At 38.9% G+C, this 16,569-nt stretch overlaps 1 protein-coding gene across 2 annotated transcripts in view; it reads right to left on the bottom strand.

Annotated features, from left to right (window-relative positions):
• The window catches only part of eps8l2 (EPS8-like 2), an 81,584-nt gene that overhangs the window by 37,941 nt on the left and 27,074 nt on the right, over positions 1–16,569 (bottom strand). The window lies entirely within an intron of this gene.

Here is a 16,569-nt window from a genome sequence, read left to right on the forward strand (position 1 = left end):
CTGCACCCAAATGAATGAAATACGCTCGGGTGCAGGCACATGTAGCCGATATCCGCCAAAAACTGCGAGACTTCACATGTGCCTGCACCCGAGCATATTTTTTATTTATTCTGGTGCAGGCACAGGTAGGAGAGTGTGGCGATATTTTCGGCAATCGTTTTTCTGCTTGCCGAAAATATATGCCATACGCTATGTGTGGCATCAACCTTAAAGTAGCTCTGTTAAAATCTGTTAAACCTTAGATGGCTCCAGATGGGAAATACAGTCTTTCATTTCCACCATGGAGCTATGAAAATTCAACATTTTGAAACAGGAAGTCCTGTTATTTTAAATACAATATAGGTGGAACCTGCCACTATTTGTGCTCTCCCCAATATGTGCTGTCCGATTAACTACTACCCAAGCTTGCATTTTCTGGTGTGAATTTGGTGATGATCAGAACAATGGGAAGGTAGCAAGATAGCAGCTCCTAGTAGATATCAGAATAGCACTCAATAGTAAGAAATCCAAGTCCGGCTTGGGACTCCTCCAGTTACATGGGAGTAGGAGAAACATTAGGTTAACTGAAAGCAGTAATAATAATGTGTAGCGCTGGCTCCTTTTAAAAGCTCAGACTCAGGCACAATGCACTGATATTACACACCAATATTACAGCTAAAAAAAATTTGTTGGTTAAGAATAAAATTTAAAATGGTGTGAATTTATTTGTTTGTAAACAGTGTAATTTAGAAATAAAAACTACCCCGTAAAAATCATGACAGTATCCCTTTAATTGATTTGTGTACATAGGGGATAATGTAACAAATGCTGAATGCTCACTACAAGTCTAGTAACCCATAGCAACCAATTAGCAGGTAACTTTTAATAGTAAGCTGTTAGAAAGAGTCCTACCTGCAATTCCCTGATCATGGCCCTGCTATCAGTAGCTTAGTATATCCTTGGTATAGACATTACCCATTCTGGGGTATCACATGTACATTCGTAGACAGAGAAAATGCTAAGAAGTCACATTTATTCCAGTTACGCTTTTTGCTTAAAGAATGAATATGCAATATTTGTATAGAATGGCATTCAGCCTACTGCACAATACACTTGGTACTGTACCCAACAGCTGTACATCTACAAGCACCCAACTAACGTCACCTGCACCCAGCAGCTGTATTTCTACCGGTCCTTTATTTATTCTTTTAAGGGACAGAAATTCCCTTTCCTTTTTGCTAGAGAGAAAAAACAATATATGTTGTTCCCACGGCTGCCTCAAGCAGTAGCAGGAGCAGTTTCTGTTCACCCTGTTTGCAAGTGAGACGAGATCTCGCCCCCAAGGTTCATCGGCTGCCAAACAGGCTGGGAACAATGCACTTGTTGTGCTTGTGGGGCTATCAGTGCATCACTTTACAAGGCCTTGTAATCTAGGCACATACCTAAGCATAACCTTTTGAAGGGTGGGGGAGGCCGAGTAAATGTAGATAGATTCTAATCAAATCCAGGCCTAATGCAGGTAGATTTTCACATACTAGTCACAATGGTAGATTTAGGCCTGACAAATGCCCCCACCCTCAGTCAGCTAGGCAGTCACAGTACATTGAAACAGCCCCTTGATGGTTAAGCCATTAGCATTTTTATGTTTTATAAGGGATTTGGGACCTTGCTGATGGGAAATGTGGCCCTGCAAATCACTGTAGCTTAATCATTAGACCAATGATTATAACTTTGGGCTAAGGTCATTATACCTGTATATTGCTCCCTTGACTAAACTACAGCAATGCATGAACTACGGCCAAAACTGAAGCTGTTGCTTATGTTTGGGCCAATGCAAAAGATTGGCAAGTGGGTGGGTTACAAGGTGAGCCCCATCCTTCCTCTCACCCCCCTCAATACTACACACTTCTGCAACACCTTCATGTACAGTTATGGGACCTGATATCCAGAATGCTCGGGACCTGGGGGTTTTCCGGATAAGGGATCTTTCCATAATTTGGATCTCCATAACGTAAGTCTTCTAAAAATAATTCAAATATTGAATAAACCCAATAGACTTGTTTTACCTCCAATAAGGATTAAATATCTCTTAGTTGGGATCAAGTACAAGGTTCTGTTTTATTATTACAGAGAAAAAGGAAATCATTTTTAATTCTGAACTTTCTGGATAACAGGTTTCCGGATAAGGGACCTTTACTATTGTACACATTATGTTGGCCCTTTAACTGCATTGGAGAAGCCATTTCAGCTTAGCTCATTAGAGCAAACAATCTGTCACAAAGATAAATAAATACCAATGTGCTGATAACTACAGATATCTTATACCCATTTTTTTATTTTAAAAGTATTCCAGTGTGTTTTCCCTTTAAAGAAACAGTAACACCAAAAAATTAAAGAGCTTTAAAGTAATAAATATATAATTCACTGTTGCCCTGCACTGGTAAAACTGGTGTGTTTGCTACAGGAACACTACTATAATTTATATAATAAGCTGCTGTGTAGCCACGGGGGCAGTCATTCAAGCTGGAAAAAAGGAGAAAAGGCACAGGTTACATAGCAGATAACAGATAAGTTCTGTAGAACACAATAGTGTTTTATCTGTTATCTGCTATGTGCCTGTGCCTTTTCTCCTTTGAATGGCTGCCCCCATGGCTACATAGCAGCTTATTTATATAAACTATAGTGGACTTTCTGAAGTAAACACACAACTTTTACCAGTGCAGGGCAGCAGCACATTATATTTTAATTACTTTTATACACTTTCATTTTTTGGCGTTACTGTTCCTTTAACTATCTGCCTTTGTCAAATCCAAATCCTTGCGACTCAGTCTGTGGCTGTCTGATAACGAGCAGGGTTTTTATCAAGGTTGTGTTGATGAAATGTGATCCAGAGATCATTATTCATTGACTGCTGAAGCCTGAGCGTGTTTATGCTAATCTGTGGCACGATAAATACCCAGAGGTATCAAAGTCTGCAGGTCACACCAAATGAGATTTGGCAGATGGCGCTGCAGGCACAGCTTGTTCCAATATCCTGAAATAAAGGAAATCACTGCAATTTACACAGAAAACAATATTTTTGCCTAAACAAACATTTTGCTCTTTATCATTTGTGTGTGTGTGTGTGTTTTTTTTTAATTATTTAACTTTTTGCTCAGCAACTTTGTAGTTTGGAATTTCAGATGCTATCTGGTTGCTATAGTTCTGTTTAACCTAGTAACTAGGCAGTGGTTTGAATGACAGAAAAAAAAGTAACATTAACAATAAATTTGTAGCCCCACACATCAACAGTTTTTTGTCCACAGACATCAGTGCCCCCCCCCAACAACAAGATAGGATTTTAAACTGCAATCTATAAAGAGACATAAGAGGAAAGGCAAGGGGTGCAAGATGTAGCAGGCCTTGTACTATAGCAGGGTTTATGTGAGGGGCTGTTACTCCCACAGTGCTGGGCTCTGCACCTTGTACATGCAGGGATGAAGTGCAGGCTGCACATGGATGCAAGTGACCAATAGATGAGTTATAAGGGGTGTGAATTTGTACCCCTAAGGGTGTGGCCACACTGGGTTGATTCTTGGCCTGCAGATAAATGCAGGCCAAGAAACAGCCCCTACACTTGTATCAGCTTTCTGATGTGTCTGCACTCAGAGTCACTGCTTCAGCTTGGTGTGGAGCTGAAAGATCAGAAAGGTCTCTGTAAATACAGCCATAAGCACTCACAGAAAAGCTGCACTGGGTCCTCTATCAAAAGAAACAGGCTTTTTTGTCTACTTTTCTGTAAACATGTTCTTTGGTATCTGACTTCCTCTCTCAGAAAAACCCTTTATCCCTGGGCCAGAGTCTGCGCAGCTCTCTCCCATCTTCCTTCTCCTGCTTCCCCTCCCATAAGAATTCATAAGAATTCACTCCCCCTTAAGAATGTGTGTTCTATTCTACCAATGTCTAAAGCTGCAGCAGGAAGCTACAAAAGACCAAGCTAAAATGGTAGCTGCTATCTTAAACAAACGTAGGGAGCTTCTAGGGCTCTTTACTCAGGTATGGTAAAGCTTTCTGCAGAATAAATAAAGCGTTCTAGGTGGCACTAATGTGGCGAATCTATTGGCAGTAAAATGCCAAAATTACTTTCCTTCTCCTTTAGAATACTCACCCCAACATAGCTTAGTTATCATCAAGTACAGTTCATTTCTTATTATTACAGAAACAAAAAAAAGCAAATCAATTAATACCACTGATTAAAGGATTGGACTTACTCATCAGGCAGAATATAGATAGAGATAGGGTTGGCACCCATGTGGTTTTAAAGCGGACATCCCAGTTTTTCAAAGGGCTGTCTAGTTCAAAATGTTCTCTCCAGTTTAAAACACTGAGAAAATTGGACAGAAATCCAGCCAATTGCATCTAAGTGATACAATAACCCTGCTTTGGCCTCATAATCCCCCAATATCACTGCCCCACCCCCAGTGCCATCTGCCCTGCCCCTTTTTGGGTGTAGCCTCTGGCAAAAGTGGCAACCCTAGGCTGATCTGATCATTTGATGGCACACAGGGAGAACAGTAGCAAGTAGAAACTGCTTGATCTATACTTATATTAGAAGTAAAGGGCACAATATTGCACATTGTTATTAGGCAAAAAGCAAACAATGACATTCCTACTGTCAGTCCAGCTAGTAGGGCACCACCCAGTCTCATAAAACCTTTGTTTATTACTGGCTGTTTAAATTCTCAGTTCTGCGTGTGGCTGTCAAGATCTGTCATCACGTTGTCAGGGAATTTGTTAAAGGAAACATAAACGTTGCCCAGTAATTTTTTCTTTTTCAGAGAAACCAAAACAAACTATAAATTTAAAGGAAACCTGACAGCACAAATGAGCAGCCTCTCAATGGGTACAGAAGGCTCTAAGCAAGAGTCTCTTTGTTTTAGTTTATCACTGTCCTGACATGCAGGGTATCGTATAGCTGGACGCTATGGCAGATTGTGTGGGCTGTGACACACTATGCGACTTTGCTGATAGATTCCCCTCCTGTCAAAACAAACATATTATGTATATTATATATATATATATTGGCCCATATACACTGGCTGAAAAAACACATATTGTGCCATAGCCCTTAATTTGGGGCGAAAGCTGCTGTACTGTTTGTTCACCTGATAAACTTTGATCAAACAGTGCCCCCGTGGTTAAATCATTACAAGACTTGTGCTCATTGAGCTTTTATTGAGCAACAGCTATTGAACAAAGCTACTCTGAAACATAAGAGTACCTTGTTATTAGCCTTGTTAAAGGGATAGTTCCCTGAAAGTAACTTTTAGTATAACGTAGATAGCAGTATTCAAAAACAACTTACAATTATTGTTATGTTTTCTTTTGCAACTCTTATGCCTGGAATTTCAACTGCTGTCTAGTTGCTAGGGCTTTATTTCTTTAGCAACCAGGCTGTGGTTTGAAAGTCAAAATGGAAGATAAAATGGAGAGGGCCAGAAAAAGAAACATAATCAGTGAAAAAAATAGTAATAATGGAACTAAACCAAATATGATCAGTTCTTTGCTGTCTGGGGTCAGGGACCCTGACTAGAATAGGAGCACCAGTAATTCAAATTTCCTAATGGAAAACTAATAAATCAATCAGTGTGAACATCTACATTCAAATATCTGTAATCTTATTTGGGAAGGGAAGTATACACACTTTCTTGAACAAGAGCTGAATGAATGGGGCTTGTGATGAACATACTTCTTGCCTATTCTTGTAACTGAGTAACATCTATATTTCTTGATGTTTGTTGCACTAAAGAGAATAAAAATATTTCCATTTTCTGACTCCTAGTCAATGTTCCTGTCTGCCAAGTTACTGTTTGCAGACTGAAAGCTTATAAAACAAATCACCTGTCCACATTTGTTGTAATAAGAACCAGCTAATTTTATAAAGGGCTTCCTCTGTCTGTTGAGCTGCTCTGTATTACAAATGCTGCATTTTAAGTAAGCAAGGGGTTTGTTTATACAGAACACTTTATCTCCAGCATGAGTATTTGAACTTCTAGCTGCATGCTCATTCATCTCTATGGAGTAATAAGGCATTGCCATGAATGGAAATGGAAAGTTTCTTCTTTATTGTCAGTCATAAATAATCTCATAGGTGTGGGAAGAATATCTTTCAGAGGGCTGCACATAGGAGAAAAATATGCTTTATTTCTATGTTAAGACATTTGGTGCAATTAGGTTACATTTTTTGTTTGGTTTTATTGCATTCATAAATAAATGGTTCAAGACATGTTTTTGATTTTTTTTGAGCCTTTCTTTCTGAAGGGGGTGCCATGCCTGTAATGCTATGACCTGTCAGTGGGCAGGATTTTATGAAAGGCAATAAAGCAAAATCATTTGATTTTATGTCCAATAAGAAATTACTGGCAGAGGAGATGCTTCTCACTAGTACAAGTATAGGATTGGTTATCTGGAGACCCGTGATCCAGAAAGCTCCAAATTACAGGAAGGTCAGGTCCCATTGACTCTATATTAATTAAAAATGATTTCCTTTTTCTCTGTAATAATAAACAGTAACTTGTGCTTGAACCCAACTAAGATATAATTAATATTAATGGAGGCAAAACAATTGTATTGGGTTTATTTAAAGGAGAAGGAAAGGCATTTTAGCATTTTATTGCCAATAGATTAGTCACAATAGTGCAAGCTAGAACACTATATTTACGCTGCAGAATGCTTTACCATAACTGACTATAGACACTCCCTCAGTTTAAAATAACAGCTGCTATTTTAGTTTGGTCTGACTTTACTTCCCTGCCTGCACATTGCTCCTGGAACAGCTCTGAACTCAGATTACACAGCAGAGAGGGGAGAGGGAGAGAGGAAAGATGGGGGAGAGAGGAGTTATTATTTACAGAATAAAGGCTATTCTATAATAATATATATATACTTAATATATATACTCTGAATTGCACTTGATTGAGATCGAGTACAACATTCAAATGCTATAGGAAAGGACAGAATTCTGTGGCATAAATGTTTAAAAATAGCATGTAAGAGTCATTAAGAATGTATGTGTTTATAGATAGCAACATTGACGTTAAGATGGCAGGAAGGGAAAGAGGGGTTCCTATAACTTCTTGTTATTACATGTTCCAGTCACTAGGTGGCAATGTGAAACAGGTAATACCCTTATAGTGGATAGTTCTGGTATGAGGTGGTCCCTCAGTGTTAATAGGGAGAGGGTTGCCCTGGTCCATGTAAAGGAGTAAGTAGTTGGTTGATGTTAGAGAAAACATCAAGTCACCAAAGTCCTCTTAGTAGATGCTTCATCCTAGGCCAAGAGGGCCCCTTAGTGAAAACAAAATCTCAGGAGGGTAGGGTTGTATATTCCTGAAGATGTGAAAGTGGCTCTGAGTTCATCTTCAATATCTATGTCACTTTATTCCACTACTATGTGTTTATATCTTTTTAGGTAATGGTGGGGTTGGCAAAGTTGCCATAATTCAGAAAGGTTATACAGCCTAGTAACGCCCCATACAAACATGAACAATCCATGGTTTTAATTTATAATTAGAATAATTAAAATTAATGCAGAAGGAATGTTGGTTTGGTAAAAAAAAACAAACAAACACAAGGGATCTTTGGTGTCTGTGTGTGCCTATACCTCCTCGTCTACTGCAATAGCTAGTTGGTTACAAAAGTGCTCACTGTGCTCTCCCACATTTATGGTATTGTGCTAAGCAAGTAATGGCTTACTCATTGATTAAGTTACCTTTGAACAAAATGGCTGTTTTCATTGTATACCTGAAGGGCCCTCTTTACATTCCTTGCATACCACAAGTCCCCAGGCAGTTCATATATTGATACATATTTTTGTTACTAAAGTTGCTATGTCAGTTCTATATAACTGGTATCATGCTTGGCAGAGGATTTAAGAAAATTCGAGAGCAAAGCCTGTTTCACACTGGGTTACTCCTTGTTCTGTATATATACACCTCAGCAAATGCATTTAGGAACAAAGGTAACAGAAAAAAACAGAATCACCATTAGAAACCCACTTAGCACATTAGGCAGGTATGGGTTCCCAGGCCCAGTGATAGCCTATGTAGAGACAGGGATTTAAAAACCTGATCCCTAATTGGTCAGGCAGTCAAGTACAAAGTACTGTTTTATTATTACAGAGAAAAAGAAAAACATTTTTAAAAATGTGAATTATATGATTAAAATGGAGTCTATGGGAGATGGTCTTTCCGTAATTCAGAACTTTCTGGATAATGGGTTTCAGTATAAGGGGTCCGATACCTGTATACGTTTATAATAAATGTCTTATTCTTAAAGATTAGTGGGGCCCTAAAAATGAATTTGCTGGAAAAGGGTAAAAACTGGTGACTTTGCAATGACATGACAAACTAGTAACCTGAAGATTGTAGATATGTTAGTTAAAGGGGCCCATTTACGATTAGAAAAAAATTGTATTTTTTCTAACTTTTAGAACTGTGCGTATTTTCTGAGATTTTTTTTTGTTAATTTCCGCGTACTTTGCGACAATTTGTGCGACTAAATCGTATTTATCGCAATGAGTATGAAAGTTTCGGAAATCATTCAAGCTTCCGTATTGTGACTTTCTTTTGGCCAGGTTGTAGCTGTGGAGTGCCATTGAGCCCTATGGGAGGCTTCCCAAAGCATGCATTGAAGTTTTAAAGTCAGCCTTTTACGATCGTTGGGATACAACAATTAGTGATTTTCGGATAGCCAATACTTTTACGATAGTTTCAATACCAAAATTTCGTACTTACGATCTGAAAGTTCCAAAATTTTCATATTGAAACGAAAAGAATTTTCGTGACATTTTCGATCATCGGAAATGACTGTATTTCGGGATTCGGATTCGTACTTGGACAAGATGTGCCTAAAGAGGAGGGAGTTGCTGCCGAGCCCATTTTTATAGCTATGGCAAATAACAAAATATTATATATGATTCTGCTTGCTTTTATACACGACAGATCTAACAAAACCAACTCTGCATCTCCATGCTTATCTGTGTTTCAGAGAAGTGGCGAATGGACATTCATATCAAGTGATGGTCGAGTAATTCATGTATAAGTGCAACACTGAATCCCGAGGCTTGGCACATGAACAGACAATCAGTCTTTGAGGTGCAACATGAGAAACCAATTATTGAGGTACATTTAAAGGTTCAGTCATGTTTTTCTCATGGGAACTAAACAAACATTGAGGGAATACAATAAGAGGTGCAATGTCTTCTCCAGGTCTAATTACCCTTAGCATTTATCAACAAGTAGCATTTACTAAAGAAAAAAACATTTCTGATTAGTTGCTATGGGTTACCAGGCAAGCTCTATACCTGTTTCTCTGTTGCCCCCACAGACAATGTACCATCAGAGAGAATAAACGCTGTGCCAAAGGCAGAAACAAAACAGTTATAAGTGATGGAAGAAGCATAAATAAAAGACATCAGATATCAGAGGTCCCTGCCCATGCAAGCAAATAAAGATATCTGCATTACTATGTACTTAAGTTAGGCTAGGTTCTTAATATGTATTTTGGATAACAGGCGCAGTTACCCTTTAAAGGAAAACTATACTTCTGAGGTATGTATGTCTCTATAAAAATATATTTCATATGTAAAACATCTATATAAACCATTTTCATAAATATACACTTTTCTTAGTAGTATGTACCACTGGGTAATCATAAATAGAGAACTGCAGTTTTAAGTACTAATGGCTGCCCCTTGGGATCATACCATTTACGGGGCTCACAAACAAACCAAGGGCACACATACATTAGGTCACATCAGCTAACTGGATAGAGTTCCGCCTTTTGCTCCCACACTACTTCCTGTTACAGTCAGAGCTGCATTATTTCCTGTCTGATCTCTGAGGGAACACACAGCCCTTCACTAAATGGTGGCTCAAGGGAAAGGATGTAAAAGAGCAATATTTACTGATATATATATATATTCAATTTTGGCAAGATTCTTTAAAAGGTCACTTTATATAAACTCGCTTTGGTTAAGTATTCATTTTAAGGTATAATTTTCCTTTAAATATATGCCTTCAAGCACATGGTGAAAAGAAACCGCTATTTGAAAATATAACCGGTCTGTTTCCTCCAGGTCTAAGGCAGTGACTCCCACTTTGCTGTTACAAATAATAATTATCAGCCTTAGTGGAAGAATGCTAATCATAGTCCTGAGGAATGAAGACAAATAGTGTCCCGGGCAGCCCTGGCATCCGTGTCGCCAACACATTCTTCTCTGCTTCCCAGTACGTCACTAAAGAGAGAAGTGAGTGTAACGGGAACTCTATTTATTTCTCTCTTCAATTGAAAATTAACAGGACATAAATATCAAACAATATCAGTCTCTGCATTATAATAATAAAAAATCAGGGGTAAATACAGAAGAATCAGACCCTGCGCTTGCAGGGGGGCCCAGGAGTGCAGGGGCCTAAATAATAATAAGCAATGTTTTTGATAGAATAGATCAAATGACCAATGTTTTGGGGCCCAGTCATGTCTAGTTATGCAACTGATAATAATATTAAAAAAGGATTATTTATAAGCAACGCCCCAGTAAAGGCAAGCTACTATTTGTACGCTGAAAGCATAGAATTCCTTTTTATTTTAACAAAAATAAAGTACAGTAAGTAGTATAGCATCTACACACACTTAGCGATACCTGGGAGTTAAGTCTACATGCTCCAATATGTTTAGGTTCCTGCCCAACCATCAATGAATGGATGGGCCCATCACAAAGCAATATGGACAAACCAGTCTTTACATTGTACTCAGTCTGTCCAGATACATACTCCAATCTGCCACTCCTATTTTCTAGTACATTTATGAGGCATTGGCATAAAGGACTAAGAGACTAAAAGAATAATAGACGTTGATCAAATTACCCCATAAGACGGCATGTGTATGCCTTGATTAAAAACTTAATGGCACCTAATACTAAAGAGTAAAAGAAAAAAGGTACTCAAACTGTGTGACCTTAGATTGCAAGCTCCACTGGCAAGAACTGATGTGAATGATGACCAGTCTCTGTAGATCGCTGCCTAAATGTATTGGCATTATATAAATAAGAGACAATAATAATAATGAGCTCTGCATGGAACCATTCTAATTTGTAACGTTTGAATACCAATCAGGGTGCAGAGATGCAGCCAGCACATTTATGGAGCAAAGTGAGGAGCTTTAGGAAACATGTTATGATACAAGCATTAGAGGAAAAAGTTATATTTAGCAATAAGAGAAGTTATGACAAACAAAGGGGAAGTTATTTTATTGTCATACAAACTGCTAGTAGTTAGAGGTTTTGAGAGAGCTGGAATCAGCTATTGCTACCTTCACAAGTTCTTTTCCTCAGGTCTGACCATGGGTGTCTGCCAAAGATTGGAACCTATGTCTCAAGTCTTCAGGGTTTGTGTTCAGTTAAGCAGGTATCTAAATAAAACTAATTTTAGAACTCAGCTTGGTTTTAAGTTACTAATTACCAAATTGAAGTTATTGATGGTCATTTCACCTAATTTAAGGGCTTAGTTCCTTAGTAAATGGCAGAGTATTAACATAAATACATGGGCCAAAACAGATTTTCAATTTTATGCAACTTCTTTTGGTGGTCAAACCCTTAAAGAGAGTCTTTAAAAGCTTTCTCCTTGAATTCAATAATATGAGAGAGAGTGAAACACGGAACGGAGGATTGTTTTTCTTTTATCCCCTGTGCTTTGGTGTGTGTGTGTGCAATCTTATCTCTGAGAATTTGCAAGTATCTCAGTTATCCTGATTTTTATTGGCCTGCAGTAAATTACTTCTTTATATAGAACTGCTATATTAGTCTGCATTACTGATGAACATAGCCTTGAAAGCGAATGTGCACTATAACTTGTGTGCATGGAAACAGATTTACATAAAAGGAATACAATTATAAAGAATTGACCTGCATGTTTTTTTTAAATCTATACAAGAAATGACACTTCTGCCTTGAATATTTCCTTGGTCTAAACAGACCAATGGCAAGCAGGATAGCAATTATTCCACCAAGCTGCCCAGGAGGGGGATCCCACCATGCTTCCCATTCATTGTATATCGAGAAGAAGATAGATCTTTCTTCCTGATGGGCACCAAAAACAATAAATGGGCATCATGGTGTGACCGTCTTTACGATGGACACCAAAGACAATGAATGGGTAGCATGGTGAAATAAAGGCTGTATTGGTTGTCACTGGTCTGTTTAGACCTAGGAGATTTTCAAGAAGTGTCATGTCTCGTACAGTGCCTGGTTACATAAGTCCATTCTAGTTATGGCTATCTATATGTGTAGCCCACTTGCACTAATAATCTGATATTAGGGTATCAAAAGGGATCAGGATATTAGGACAATAAAGTCTGTCTAAAGCTGGATGTGTCTAGCAAATATTAAACATACCTTATCATCAAATAGCCACAGGTGCTGCCATGTATAGGTGGCAAAAAGCCTACATGGGCCTTACCAGGGACTCATAGTTTCAATTTGTATATTAAGCCGAGTTCCCAAAATACACAATCAATGTTTTTCTTATTAGAAACAGGATACAGAGGTGACTACTAATACAGGTATGGGATCCGTTAAACGGAAACCCATTATCCAGGAAGTTCCGAATTACAGAAAGGCCATCTCTCACAGACTCCAGTATAAGAAAATAATTTTAATTCTAAAATAATTTCCTTCTTCTCTGTAATAATAAAACAGTACCTTGTACAGTAACTGATCCCAACTAAGATATAATTACTCCTTATTGAAGGCTAAACAATCCTATTGGGTTTAAATGGTGTTAAAATGATTTTTTAGTAGACTTAAGGTATGGAGATTCAAATTGCAGAAAGATCCCTTATCCAGAAAGCCCTGGGTCCCGAACATTCTGGATAACATGTCCCATACCTGTACTTCACTGTCCCTGTTTTTGCCTCTTTGTGAAATAAATTAATAGCTTTAACTGGTCACTACTCCATCTTAATTTATTCAGTCAATTGTCATTTTGCCAGACTAAAGAAGCGAAAGGCCGTACAAACAGAACTGGATAATTATCCTGCATTTCAGGAGGCCTCCAGATAGACAGCCCTACTTGAGCCCATTATATATATACACTAGTTCCTATGTATGACTAAACCAGTAAACACTAAGATACAGTCTGCATTTGGTACAGAAGAGTTATATTAAGAAACATAACTGAATGGGCCTACTAGGGATGCACTGAATCCAGGATTCAGACTGGGGTTTGGCCAAATACTAAACATCTATGCAGTATTTGTTTGATACTTATATGTTCAGTCAAATAAAATTGCTCTTGGAGCCAAGTAAGTATTAGTTTATTGCTCATTCCCATGTTGCTGACCATGCCATTTGGGCCATAATATGGTGCCTATATAATAACTGTACCAAAAAACAAAAATGACCTAATGGAACAAAAATAGCTGCCTCTGTAATCTTGAAGGCTTACCATACTGAACCCTTTGTACCTAGAAGACAGATAACCAAGGTATAGCTTCCATTGACGTATATATATTATAATACTAAAGATTACAAGATAGGAAGAGAATGCCTTCCAAGTTCAAGAATCCAGGTGGTATCCTGGATTTCCAAAGTAGTACAAAGTTATACATTGACCATCTTTAATTGGTCTGAGGAGAACTTTATAAATACTTTGTATTCAGGCACACAGGGACCTACTTAGTAGGCGTTCCAGTATCTAATATCATAGTGCACATGCTATAAGGTCCAGTGGAAGGGTCACTGGTTTCTCAGTCCTGCAGTATACATTCCAAATGAAAGGATAAAAGTCACACAAATAAGCTAACAGTATAATCTGAAGAAGAATCTATTGACCCGAACCATGTGCTAATACACCACTTAGTAAATTTTATATCTAATGGTTATTCAAGGGCCTGACCTGAAATTACTCATTATAGATGGTAATTGGGGTAACACCACAGAGATGCATATGCAGAACATACCAAACACCATACCACAGTTTTACTTCAAATCAGAGTAGAAAGCATGGAATAATGCTTTAAAGTATCTCTTTAAAGTTCTGAACTTATTAGATCTAAACGGCATCACACTGAGAAATAAGTTGTGACTGTGCAACACAGTAGAAATACTGTGTCCACCATGAAACTGTTCCTAATTATATAGTTATAAAGGTTCAAAAAGGCCCCTCAAGTTTTCCCTAACTTTGGAAAGCCAAACTGTGCAGATCAGTTGCAGAGCAGATGAGTAAGAATACAGCCACCTATGATAAACACGCAGGTCCAGATTTGTGGCGAGGCCACAAAGGCCCAGGCCTAGGGTGGCTCAGATTTAGGGGCAACATGCTGCCCAAGCTGCACAGAAAATTTGCTTGCATACGGGCGGTGGGGACCGGACGTGCAGAAAACTTCAGTGCGTCCTCTCCCCACTGCTCCGTAGGCGAGTTAAATGGAGCGTATGCATATGCGTGGGGGGGGGGGTGAGCAATAGGGGTGGCCTCGGGGCACCCAGGGACCATGTTACCCAGTCAGACAAATAATTCTGTAAATAATATAGATCAGATAGATTTAAAGGAGAAGGAAAGGTAAAAAATAAGTAATCTTTATCAGAAAGACCTGTGTTAATAGACAGAGTCCTCTATCAAAAGAAACGCAGATTTTCTTTTCTCCTTTTGTAAACATGTTCTTAGAGTATCCTAGAGTATCCTACTTCCTCTCTCAGAAAGAAAAATCCTTCATTCCTGGGGCCAGTTCTCTCCTCTCTGCCTTCTCCTGCTTCCCCCTCCCAATAGAATTCATAAAACTCACTCCCCCCACCCTTAGGAATGTGTAATCTGAGCTATAACCACTGCTGCAAGCAGGAAGCTACGTAGGCCAAGCTAAAATGGCAGCTGCAACCTTAAACAGAGAAAGCTTCTAGGGCTCTTTACTCAGGTATGAGTAAAGTCTGCTTTCTGCAGAATAAATATAGTGTTCTAGGTGGCACTATTGTGGCTAATCTAATGGCAGTAAAATGCCAAAATGACTTTCCTTTTGTTTAAGCGGAACATCCATATCACAGCACCCAAAAGATACAGGAAATACATACTGAAAAGAGGGCTTAGGGCATAATTTACAGTGGCCCAGGCAGATTACAGGCATGGACTAAATTGTCTCAAATTTAAAAAAAAACTAGGAGGTTTGCAATATTTACCCCTGTCTCAGCAACTTTACTGTTTTTTAGTCAAAGTAAAGAATATTCTGGTGCTGGTGGAGGTTTCTGGGAGTTGTAGCGTAGTGCTGCAAGGACTACAATGCCAAAGGCTGCCTAACCATGTACTCAGGATACATTGGTGTATTGGGCACACAAAGGAAAATACTAAAGTACTACCTAGGATCAAACCTGTTTTAAGTAAACATTGTCTATGTTTGAAATAGGAAATGAGCGTGATAGCCTTTGCCTACAGCCATGAGGGCTCTGTGTCAAACGTAGCAGAGTGTTTGGCAGAATGCACATTAAATACATCATATGTTTGAAATGAACTTGAGTTTGCTCGTTGGAACAGAAGCCTAAGAAGGGCAGATACATAAAAGCTTGTTAGCTCTTAGTGTGTTGTGCAATGTAGATAAGATTGGTTCTTATTAAGGATGCCAAGATCTTACTCATTTAGGGCCATGGCCCACAGTTAATCTTGGCTACCGTGGGCAACTAATCTCCCCTGAAATGCCTTCCCACCAGCGATAGATTTTACTGCCAGTGGGCGGGCATTTCGGGGAGATTAGTTGCCTGCGGAAGCTGAGATTTAGACATGCCCCTTAGGGCCAGGGTTGTATTTAGGGCTGGTGCTGACCTTGGCACCAACCTCAGCCTTCCCCCTTCCCTTGCTGATCATTGTACGCGTTCCTATAGTATTCCCGCACTAACCAACCCGCTCCAGTGCTCCCTCTAAGGTGAGCACTTGTACATGCACATACAAATTTTAGGCCAGCACACACATGAGGGAACATTGCCCTGTACCTTTCAGCTCTGTCACTGATTTTTATTCCTTTTCACAAACTTTTTTATTTATGTGAGTGCTGCCCTAGGCTCAGATGCCTATATAGTATATTTGGGCACTGGCACATGGGGTATGGGGGATCAGCTCTCTGCAGACAACCAAACACCTGAAAATACCATTGCTTCCAATGAGCTTGGTGATTTCCATAACAAAGTGTTAAGGGCAGCTATGGAAGAGGCATGCACCCTGAAACATTGTTTAATTTGTGACACAATAAACACAAGGGACTAGTTCCCTATTGCCAACTGCCTTGGAGTGCCAGTAGCTTGTTTTTCTTGATTCCCATAGACAACAATACAAAGACATTCACATGAATGTAGTCATCTGCAGGGAAGATTTCCTTTAGTCAACAAAAACACCCCATGTACCATTGCCTTTAAAAAGATTCATCAAAGCATCCACAAAACCCTTTGTATCTGGTTTGCTTACATTCTGGTCACTTTTGGCTTTGCACATGGAAACATAATTAACTGGTAAAGTGTTCTTCCTTTCCCTAATACAGCAGCAGTTCTAGTGTGCTTTGTGGCTAATATTCTATCTATAT

This window comes from Xenopus tropicalis, chromosome 4, assembly GCF_000004195.4.
Source record: "Xenopus tropicalis strain Nigerian chromosome 4, UCB_Xtro_10.0, whole genome shotgun sequence".
Classification (NCBI taxonomy): Eukaryota; Metazoa; Chordata; class Amphibia; order Anura; family Pipidae; genus Xenopus; species Xenopus tropicalis.